Source organism: Rhinopithecus bieti, unplaced genomic scaffold (genome assembly GCF_001698545.2).
Source record: "Rhinopithecus bieti isolate Rb0 unplaced genomic scaffold, ASM169854v2 scaffold_12086, whole genome shotgun sequence".
NCBI lineage: Eukaryota > Metazoa > Chordata > Mammalia > Primates > Cercopithecidae > Rhinopithecus > Rhinopithecus bieti.
Window position 1 is genome coordinate 2,990,354 of NW_016807466.1, and position 10,665 is coordinate 3,001,018.

General features: G+C 43.6%; 1 long non-coding RNA gene across 1 annotated transcript in view; it reads left to right on the forward strand.

Moving 5' to 3' along the window:
* The window catches only part of LOC108535904 (uncharacterized), a 48,668-nt gene that overhangs the window by 30,675 nt on the left and 7,328 nt on the right, over positions 1–10,665 (forward strand). The window contains exon 2 of the long non-coding RNA XR_001887357.1: positions 726–839. This is a non-coding gene — a long non-coding RNA (uncharacterized LOC108535904). The remainder of the gene's footprint in view (positions 1–725; positions 840–10,665) is intronic.

Genomic DNA, 10,665 nt, shown 5'->3' on the forward strand with positions numbered 1-10,665 from the left:
TTCACCGTGTTAGCCAGGATGGTCTCGATCTCCTGACCTCGTGATCCGCCCGTCTCGGCCTCCCAAAGTGCTGGGATTACAGGCTTGAGCCACCGCAGCTGACCTTTTTTTTTTTTTTTTTTTTAAAGAAAATCTTGCCCTCCCGCCCAAGCTGGAGTGCAGTGGCGCAATCTTGGCTCACTGCAACCTCCGCCTCCCAGGTTCAAGCAATTCTCCTGCCTCAGCCTCCTAAGTAGCTAGGATTACAGGCGTGCACCACCAAGTCCGGTTAATTTTTGTATTTTTAGTAGAGATGGAGTTTCACCATGTTGGCCAGGCTGGCATCGAACTCCTGACCTCAAGTCATCTACCCACCTTGGCCTCCCAAAGTGCTGGGATTATAGGCATGAGCCACTGCACCCAGCCTTAGTCAAGGTTTCTAACAAGATAATCAACTGTTGTAGACTGTAAATAATGATTTTACAACAAGGTTCTCTATTTGATGAGAAAAAGTCCATTTGAATGTTTGTCAATATTTGACCCTATCAGTTGGTTTGACATTTAGCAGTTTAAAAAGCACATCCACAATCTGTTGGAAAGACAGTTTTTCTTGCTGAGAAGGCTTTTGAGGTATTCGGTGGTGGTGGTGGTGGTTCTTGCTTACTGAAACATTCCCAGCAACTCCACTGTCCATCTATTAGTTAGACAAATTCTGAGGGGGTCATAACCATTCTCTTTGTTTGCAGGAACCATCCTGCCACCTGCCCTGAAGAGACTGCAAAATGGCCAGGAGGAGATTGGGAGAATTTAATCCTTGCACCTCAAGAAGAAACAGTTCTACTTTTAAGTAGAAGAGGACAGTGAGTAGCTGAGAATCCAGGGAGCGTGAACCATGTAGACTGCCAATTTGGAGAGTAGTTTTTAGACTTCTAGACACAGTCAATGCCTAGAACTTGTAAAGAAATTCTATTATCAGTAATATGTACTCTCGATTTGGTTTGTTGGTATGCAAACTCATTCAAGTCTGGGATCTGCAGAGAAGGAATTGTAATCCCACAACAAATGTCATTTGCAGCCCTTAGAAATAAAAAAAAACCTCATGTATTGTTAGGAAAATTGAGAGTATGCTACATAGCAATCTCCAAAGCCTGAAAAATGCTTAGCTGAAAATCTGATTTTATTTATTTTTTTGAGATGGGGACTCACTCTGTCACCCAGGCTGGAGTGCAATGGTGCAATTAAAACTCATTATAGCCTTAAACTCCTAGGCTCAAGCAGTCCTCCTCAGTCTCTTCAGTAGCTAGGACCACAGGCACATGTCACCGTGCCTGGCTAATTTTTTTTTTTTTTTTTTTTTGTAGAGATAGAGTCTTACCACGTTGCCCAGGAGGGTCTCAAAACTCCTGGGCTCAAGCAATCCTCCCACCTTGGCCTCCCAAAGTGCTGGGACTACAGGTGTGAGCCACCGTGCCCAGCCTGAAAACCTGAAAACAGTTTTAAAATTTTCTTTTACTATTTAAAATTATAAAAACCTTTAGTATTACCACAACCTTTGCAAATCATTCTGATGGGGGCAACTAAAGTCATCCTCAACTGCGAGCCCCCAGCTCTACAGTATCAGGGGAGTAGTTTGCAAATTGAGAGCATGTAAGTAAAAGTACAAGTTTGGAATCAGACAGAATTGGGTTCAAATCACACTCTAACACTTCGAACCTGTGCAGAATCATTATCTACCTCACAAGGGTGGAGACAATGAGATCACACATGTGAAGTACTTAGTACTATGCCTTGTGCATTGTAAATGCTCAAACTGTGATTAACACTTATACTGAAGAGTCATGCTTCCTTCATGACATATGCCATTAGCATTTCTAAATGAAGCGCACACCATTTGCTAGCCAAGCCTCCTTTATGGCAGATCTAACCCACTGGGATTGAGAAAGTTTCTGAGGTACCTGTGACACCTATGCCATCATAAAATGTCAGTCCAGGCTTTGGTCCCAAAGGGGCCACTGCACCTGCATCACCAGTGATGCTTGTTTAAAAAACTCATCTTAGCTGGGTGTGGTGGCTCATGCCTGTAATCCCAACACTTTGGGAAGCCAAGGCGGGAGGATCACTTGAACGTAGGAGTTCGAGACCAGCCTGGGCAACATGGCAAAACCCTGTCTCTACTAAGAATACAAAAAATTAGCCGGGCATAGTGGCAGGCGCCTGTAATCTCAGCTACTCGGGAGGCTGAGGCAGGAGAATTGCTTGAACCTGGGAGGCAGAGGCTGCAGTGAGCTGAGATCACACCACTGGATCCAGCCTGGACAAAAAAGCGAGACTCCATTAAAAAAAAGAAGAAGGAAAAAAAAAAAGCACTGGTCTTGGCTGGGCATGGTGACTCATGCTTATAATCCCAGCACTTGGAAAGCAAAGGTGGGAGGATTAATTGAGCCTGGGAGGTTGAGGCTGCAGTGAGCCATGATTGTGCCATGGCACTCCAACCTGGGTGACAGAGCAAGACACTGTCTCAAAAAAATGAAAGAAAAGAAAAAAGCTGGTTTCTGCCTGGTGCCATGGCCCATACCTGTAATCCCAGCACTTTGGGAGGCTGAGGTGGGAGGATCACTTGAGATCAGGAGTTCGAAACAAGTCTGGCCAACATGGTGAAGCCCCATCTCTACTAAAAATACAAAAATTAGCCGGGCATGATGGCAGGTGGCTGTAATCCCAGCTACTCTGGAGGTTGAGCCAGGAGAATCACTTGAACCTGGGAGGCAGAGGCTATAGTGAAACGAGATCATGCCACTGCACTCCAGCCTGGGCAACAGAGTGAGACTCCATAAAAAAAAAAAAAAAAAAATGCTGGACGGGCAAGGCTGTGCTGCAGTAACAGACACACACTAAAAATGCAGCAGTTTAACACTAAAAAGTTTGTCTGTCCCTCATGTAAAATCCACTTTAGGTTTGAGAATCCTGCAGGGAACCTGTCAAGCAAGGGTTTGGGGCACACTATTTCTTCTTCGTGGCTCCACCACCTGAAGACAAGTCCCCTTACTGCTGCTCTGGTGGAGAAGAAGAGAGTGGAAGCCCCTTCCACATTCACTCACAAGCTGGTGGCTGGAACTTGTTCCAGGAGCCCGCTCAGTGCCAGGGGCTGAGTAGGAGTGAGAGGTTGGGAGCGGAGAGGCTGGGATATCTGATGAGCGTTGAATGTCTCTGCCTCATCTACTGAATCAGAATCTCTCAGGGGTGGGATCCAGGACTCTATTTTCAAACTTCCCAGCTGATTATAATGTAAAGTTAGTCATTACAGTTGCTGTGATTAACTATTACTGGGAATTTTCCTTTATGGGATGAATAATTTGAAATAGTGGAAATGAAAGAACTGTTCTAGGCTGGGCCCAGTGGCTCATGTCTGTAATCCCTGCACTTTGGGAGGCCAAGACAGGCAGATCACTTCAGGTCTGGAGTTCAAGACCAGCCTGGCCAACATGGAGAAACCCCATCTCTACTAAAAATACAAAATTAGCCAGGCATGGTGACAGGTGCCTGTAATCCCAGCTACTCGGGAGGCTGAGGCAGGAGAATCGCTTGAACCCAGGAGGCAGAGGTTGCAGTGAGCCAAGATCATGCCACAGCACTCCAGCCTGGATGACAGAACGAGACTCCATCTTGAAAAAATAAAAAATAAAAGAGTAGTTCTGTGATTATAATAATTGAGAGTCTAAGTGCTGGGCTTAGATTAAACTAAGCACTGGGCTCTTTCCTAGCTGTCATTGGTGTGTAGCTCTTAGATACAGATGCCTCCCAAATCTGTGTTTCCGGCCCAGGCTCTCCCTGACTTCAGACCTATACACACTGAGGGTCTCATAGGTGCTTCAAACTCAGTTTGTTCGTCTCTACCAAACCTGTTCCCGTGTCCAGGGACAGTAGCAATATCCATACTCCTAGGGGACTTCTAAGGCTTCCCAACTTAGGAGTCTTCCTTGTTTTTTGTTTGTTTTGTTTTGTTTTTTTGAGACAGCGTCTTGCTCTATTGCCCAGGTTGGAGTGCAGTGGTGTGATCTTGGTTCACTGCAGCTTCTAACTCCCAGGCTCACATGATCCTCCTGCCTCAGCCTCTTGGGTAACTGGAACTACAGGTACTCGACACCATGCCTAGCTAATTTTTTTAAAATTTTTTGTAGAGACAGGGTCTCGCCATATTGTCCTGGCTGGCTCATGGGCTCAAGCAGTCCACCCTCCTCAGCCTCCTAAAGTGCTGGGATTACAGGTGTGAGTCACCATGCCCGGTCACCTCTTATTTCTTTTACTCCTCAAATCCAGGCAAGACATGTTCCTATCTCTTTACCTTATACAGCATCTCTTCCCTTCTCTCTCCCTCCACTGCTGCCCCTTAGTCCAGGGTCCTGTCATCAGTCACCTTGTCCTCCTGCCTAGTCCAGGTTCTCCTTCTTCTTCCTCAATATCGCTGTCAGGATATCATCATTCTTTTGCACAATAAGCATCTCCTCATCTTTTACATGACTCCTCTCGCTGAGATGTATTTTTTGATCTTATTCTTTTTCCCTCCACTGTTCCCCAACATACTAGTCTCATGCACCTGTAGTTTGCACTCATGTGTATATGTCTTTCCCTCTGCTAGAGTGCAAGCCCCATGAGGGCAGATGGCACGTTCGTCTCTCTCAACATGGTATCCTCAGAGTCTAACATAGCACTCAGTACTCAGTAGGTTTGAGATAAGAAAGGAATGAGTTAGGGCATTGTAGGTGCCATATAATAGTCTATTGAGTGAAAAATAAGTGAATATCTCAAATATTCATTAAAGGATTTCACCAAACTCAAAATAATAAATTAATTTAAATTGACTACTTGGGCTGGGCACATGGCTCATGCCTATAATCCCAGCACGTTGAAAGGCTGAGGCTAGTGGATCACATGAGGTCAGGAATTTGAGATATATATATATTTGATATGTGATATATATTTGATATATTTGATATATATATCAAATATATATTATATATCAAAAAATATATATTTTATATATATGTAATAAAACTGACTACTCATCTATATGAGTTTGACCATTTTTTTTCCTGTCTTTTTATTTTTATTTTTTTTATTTTTTGAGACTGAGTTCTGCTCTTGTCACCCAGGCTGGAGTGCAATGGCATGATCTCGGCTCACTGCGACCCCTGCCTGCCGGGTTCAAGCGATTTCCCCTGCCTCAGCCTCCCAAGTAGCTGGGACTACAGGCGTGCGCCATTACACTTGGCTAATTTTCTTTTGTAGTTTTAGTAGAGACAGGGTTTCACCATTTTGGCCAGGCTGGTCTCAAACTCCTGACCTCAGGTGATCTGCCCACCTCAGCCTCCCAAAGTGTTGGGATTACAGGCATGAGCCACAGTGCCCGGCTGGCCATTTTCCTTTAGAGGACCGTGCCCGGCTGGCCATTTTCCTTTAGAGGACTTGATAATGAAATCCGTCTTCACTGGATTTCATAGCTGTTCTGCAGCTATGATTGAAGACACAAAAGGAGATGAAGAGAATAATCATGTCCAGGGTGTCTAGGTGGCATTAATTTACAAGAAGAGCTCCACTGTAATTTGCGGAAAAACAATTTTGAATAAAATCAAAGGAATTAAAAATAAAATCAAGTGAATTAAAAATAGATGGCTTGAGTGAATTCATCCCATAGTTCAGGAAGAGCTAACAACAGAAAGTGATGTCATTTTTTTCAATTCACTGCATAATCCATAAATATTTGTGGGAGTTAAAATAGTAGTGTTCATATTTGTTATAATCCTGAATATCTACAGCCGTACTTATCCATACATAATAAAAAGTTAGCCAGAATTAATTCAGAATTTATTTCTAGGAATGTGTGTATAAGCCATTTATTACACAGTATGTCTTCTATCTTAAATAATAATAAACTTTTACTACAAAGCATGAGGAATTTTAGTCTATTTCCTCACCTCTAAATCTGTTCTTTCATACGTTTATGAAAGATATGCAAGATATCTTAGCACCTCTACCTACTAAAGATTTCCCCAAAGATGATCCAAAAATTGGAGACCTTACAAAAGAGGGTAATGTTCTATTATGTAGATAAAAACAGATGAATGGAGGCCAATGAATTAGAAATAGTGGCTGGGTGCAGTGGCTCACGCCTGTAATCCCAACACTTTGGGAGGCCCATGCAGGCTGAATGCTTGAGCTCCGGAGTTGGAGGCCAGTCTAGACAATGTGGTGAAGCTCTGTCTTTACGAAAAATACAAAAACTAGCCAGGCATGGTGGTGTGCGCCTGTGGTCCAAGTTACTCGGGAGGCTGAGGCAGGGGATTTCTTTAAGAATTAGAAATTGGCCAGGCACAGTGGCTCACGTCTGTAATCCCAGCACTTTGGGAGGCCCAGGCGGGCAGATCACTTGAGGTCAGGAGTTCGAGATCAGCCTGACCAACATGGTGAGACCCTGTCTCTACTAAAAATACAAAAATTAGCTGGGTGTGGTGGCACGCTCCTGTAATCCCAGCTACTCAGGAGGCTGAGGCAGTAGAATTGCTTGAACCTGGGAGGCAGAGGTTGCAGTGAGCAGAGACCACGCCACTGCACTCCAGCCTGGGTAACAGAGCTAGATGCCATCTCAAAAAAAAACAAAAATTAGAAATTGGCTGGGTGCAGTGGCTCACGCCTGTAATCCCAGCACTTTGGAAGATTGAGGCGGGGGGATCACCTGAGGTCAGGAGTTCAAGACCAGCCTGGCCAACATGGTGAAACCCCATCTCTACTAAAAATACAAAAATTAGCTGGGTGTGGTGGTGGATGCCTGTAATCCCAGCTTGTTAGGAGGCTGAGGCAGGAGAATTGCTTGAACAGAGGAGGCGGAGGTTGCAGTGAGCCAAGACTGTGCCATTGCATTCCAGCTGGGGTGACGAGTGAAACTCAGTCTCAGAGAAAAAAAAAAAAAGAAATAGTACATAGAGAATATTAATTTATTTATCAATAATTTTCAGTAATACATGAAATACTTAGAAACTATAGATAAGAAAAATAATACAATTAAAATCAGTCGTAATACCTCCAAATCAGATGACTACTACTAGCATTTTGGTTCTTTCCCCTATGAATAAGTGCATCTTAGGGAACAAAAGGTAGGGGCATCATATGGACATGATGCTTCAGAGAACCTGATTTTTTCACTTACCAGTATACCGAGAATATCTTTGCCTGTCACGATTTTACTACAACATCAATGACATATTACAAATCCATTTCAATTATGTTGTTGTACCATTCATGGATGACTGCTCTCTGATAACACTGTATCCCATTTAAAATATTATCTAAAAACTGAAATTAATATCTATGAATTAAGTATTTGGGGACACCCATTATTTTTCCTTAGGATAAATTATAAGAAGTGGAATTGCTGGGTCACGAAGAGTCAAGATTTTAAAACTTTTTTTTTTTTTGAGACAGAGTCTCGCTGTCACCCAGGCTGGAGTACACTGATGTGAACTTGGCTCACTGCAACCTCCACCTCCTGGCTTCAAGAGATTCTCCTACCTTAGCCTCCCGAGTAGGTGAGATTACAGGCATGCACCACCATGCCTGGCTAATTATTGTAGTTTTAGTAGAGACAGGGTTTTGCCATATTGGCCAGGCTGGTTTGAAACTCCTGACCTCAGGTGATCTGTACACCTCGGCCTCCCAAAGTGCTGGGATTACAGGTGTGAGCCACTGCTCCCAGCCAAAACTTTTAATAGACATAGTTTAATGTATAACACTGATTAGCTCCAGAAATATTGTATTAATTTATACTTTCATATTTATGGTCCCAGGGCCGGGCGCAGTGGCTCACACCTGTAATCCCAGTACTTTCAGAGGCCGAGGCGGGCGGATAACAAGGTCAGGAGATCGAGACCATCCTGGCTAACACAGTGAAACCCCATCTCTACTAAAAAATACAAAAAATTAGCCGGGCGTGGTGGTGGGTGCCTGTAGTTTCAGCTACTCGTGAGGCTGAGGCAGGAGAATGGCGTGAACCCGGGAGGCGGAGCTTGCAGTGAGCCGAGGTTGCGCCACTGCACTCCAGCCTGGGCGACAGAGTAAGATTCCGTCTCAAAAAAAAAAAAAAAGGAATACTTTCCCATGTGGACAAAGATAGAAGAGTAAAGTTGTTCACTGCAACATTATTGTTAACAGCAAAACACATCAATGGAAAATTGGTTACATAATGATACATCTGTATTATGGAATACTTTGCAGTGATTGAAAATAATAAAAGGGAGAGAAGAAGGGAGGAGGAAGATAAAGACTGCGAAAACATATGAAAAGAAAAACCAAGTCATAGAATATTATGTACAATATAAACTGGTTAATGTAAGAAAACCTACAAATAATAAATATATATACATTTATATTCATGAATATATGTGTATGTATATACATACACATCCAAACATACATATTCATATATATTCAAAAATATAGAAGTATTTCAGAAAAGATATTGAAAAGATGCAAACCCCACTGAGAAAAGAGTGGATGGAGTTGATAGGGGAGTGCTAGAAAGAGATGGCAGAGGTGTTTTTTTTTTTTTTTTTTTTTTTTTTTTTTTTTTTTTTTTTTTTTTTTTCCTAAAATTTTCTTTTTTATTTTAAAATCTTTTTTTTGTTGTTGTTTTTGAGACGGCATCTCACTGTGTCACCCAGGTTGGAGTGCAGTGGTGGGATCTCCGCTCACTGCAACCTCCGCCTCCTGGGTTCAGGTGATTCTTCTGCTTCAGGCTCCTGAATAGCTGGGATTGCAGGTGCCTGCCACCATGCCAGACTAATGTTTTTTGTTTTGTTTTGTTATGAGATGGAGTTTTGCTTTTGTTGCCCAGGCTGGAGTGCAATGTCACGATCTTGGCTCAATGCAACAACCTCCGCCTCCTGGGTTCAAGCAATTCTCCTGCCTCAGCCTCCTGAGTAGCTGGGATTATAGATGCCTGCCACCATGCCTGGCTAATTTTTGTATTTTTAGTAGAGACAGGGTTTCACTATGTTGGCCAGGCTGGTCTCAAACTCCTGATTTCAGGTGATCCCCCCACCTCAGCCTCCCAAAGTGCTGGGATTACAGGCATAAGCCTCTGTGCCCAGCACAATTTTTTTATTTTTAGTAGAGACAGGGTTTCACTGTGATGGCCAGGCTGGTCTTGAACTCCTGACCTCAGGTTATCCACTCACCTCGGCCTCCCAAAGTGCTGGGATTACAGATGTGAGCCATTGCACCCTAAAAATCTTTTACAATAAAACATTTCAGGAAATGCATATGTAATTTCTCTTTTTCTCTCTCTCTTTCTTTTGAGACCGGGTCTGATGCCCAGGTTGGAGTGCAGTGATACAATCACTGCAACCTCCACCCCTGGGGTTCACACTATTCTCCCGCTTCAGCCTCCCAAGATGCTGGGATACCAGGCGTGCACCACCACGCCCTGCTAATTTTTTTGTATTTTTTGGTAGACACGGGGTTTCACCATGTTGACCAAGCTGGTCTAGAACTCCTGACCTCAAGTGATCCACTCAGTTCGGCCTCCCAAAGTGCTGGGATTACAGGCGTGAGCCACCATGCCTGGCCGTAATTTCTTAAAAGACAAAAAATAAAAAGAAAGGTTTTCATGGAAACCCTAAGGCTATATACACCAGGATGAACTGGAGTGTTCCTGAGTTGGTCACCAGCTGGGACTCAGTCTTTCCTTATCAGTAGCATCAGTGAGCCCAAGCAAGCTCAGCTGAAAGCCAGCCTACACATGCATACGTGGGGCACAAAACTGGAAGTAGAAAATGCAGAATGAAATACATTAGAATAGGAAAACTAGAGAATGCCCAGAATGCCCATATCAAGGACCAATTTAATCTAAAATTCAAAAAACGAAAGGAGCCAAAATAGTGAATACAACAAGATGAATCATCTCCCAAATGGAGAAGACTCGATGGCCTTTGTTCTGGGTTGAACCAGGTCTATGCCATGCATGAAATAATCATATAACTTTTTTTCCCACTGCCTCAGGAAAAAAAAAAACAAAAAACAAAAAACAGAAGAGCAGCAAAAAAATTACCTGGGTGTGGGGGTGCACACCTGTGGACCCAGGTATTGGGGTATTGGGGAGCAGGAGGATCCTTAAGCCCAGGAGGTCGAGAATGCAGTAAGCCATGATCACATCACTGCACTCTAGCCTGGGGAACAGAACAAGACGCTCTCTAAAAAACAAACAGAAGAAGAAGGAGAAGGAGAAGAAGAAGGAGAAGGAGAAGAAGAAGGAGAAGGAGAAGGAAGAAGAAGAAGAGGAAGAGGAAGAGGAAGGAAGAAGGAGAAGGAGAAGGAAGAAGGAGAAGAAGAAGGAGAAGGAGAAGGAAGAAGGAGAAGAGGAAGAGGAAGAGGAAGAGGAAGGAGAAGGAGAAGGAGAAGGAGAAGAGGAAGGAGAAGGAGAAGGAGAAGAGAAGAAGGAAGAAGGAAGAAGGAAGAAGGAGAAGAGAAGAGAAGGAGAAGGAGAAGGAGAAGGAGAAGGAAGAAGGAGAAGGAGAAGGAGAAGGAGAAGGAAGAAGGAGAAGGAGAAGGAGAAGGAAGAAGGAGAAGGAGAAGGAAGAAGGAGAAGGAAGAAGGAGAAGAGGAAGAGGAAGAGGAAGGAGAAGGAGAAGGAGAAGG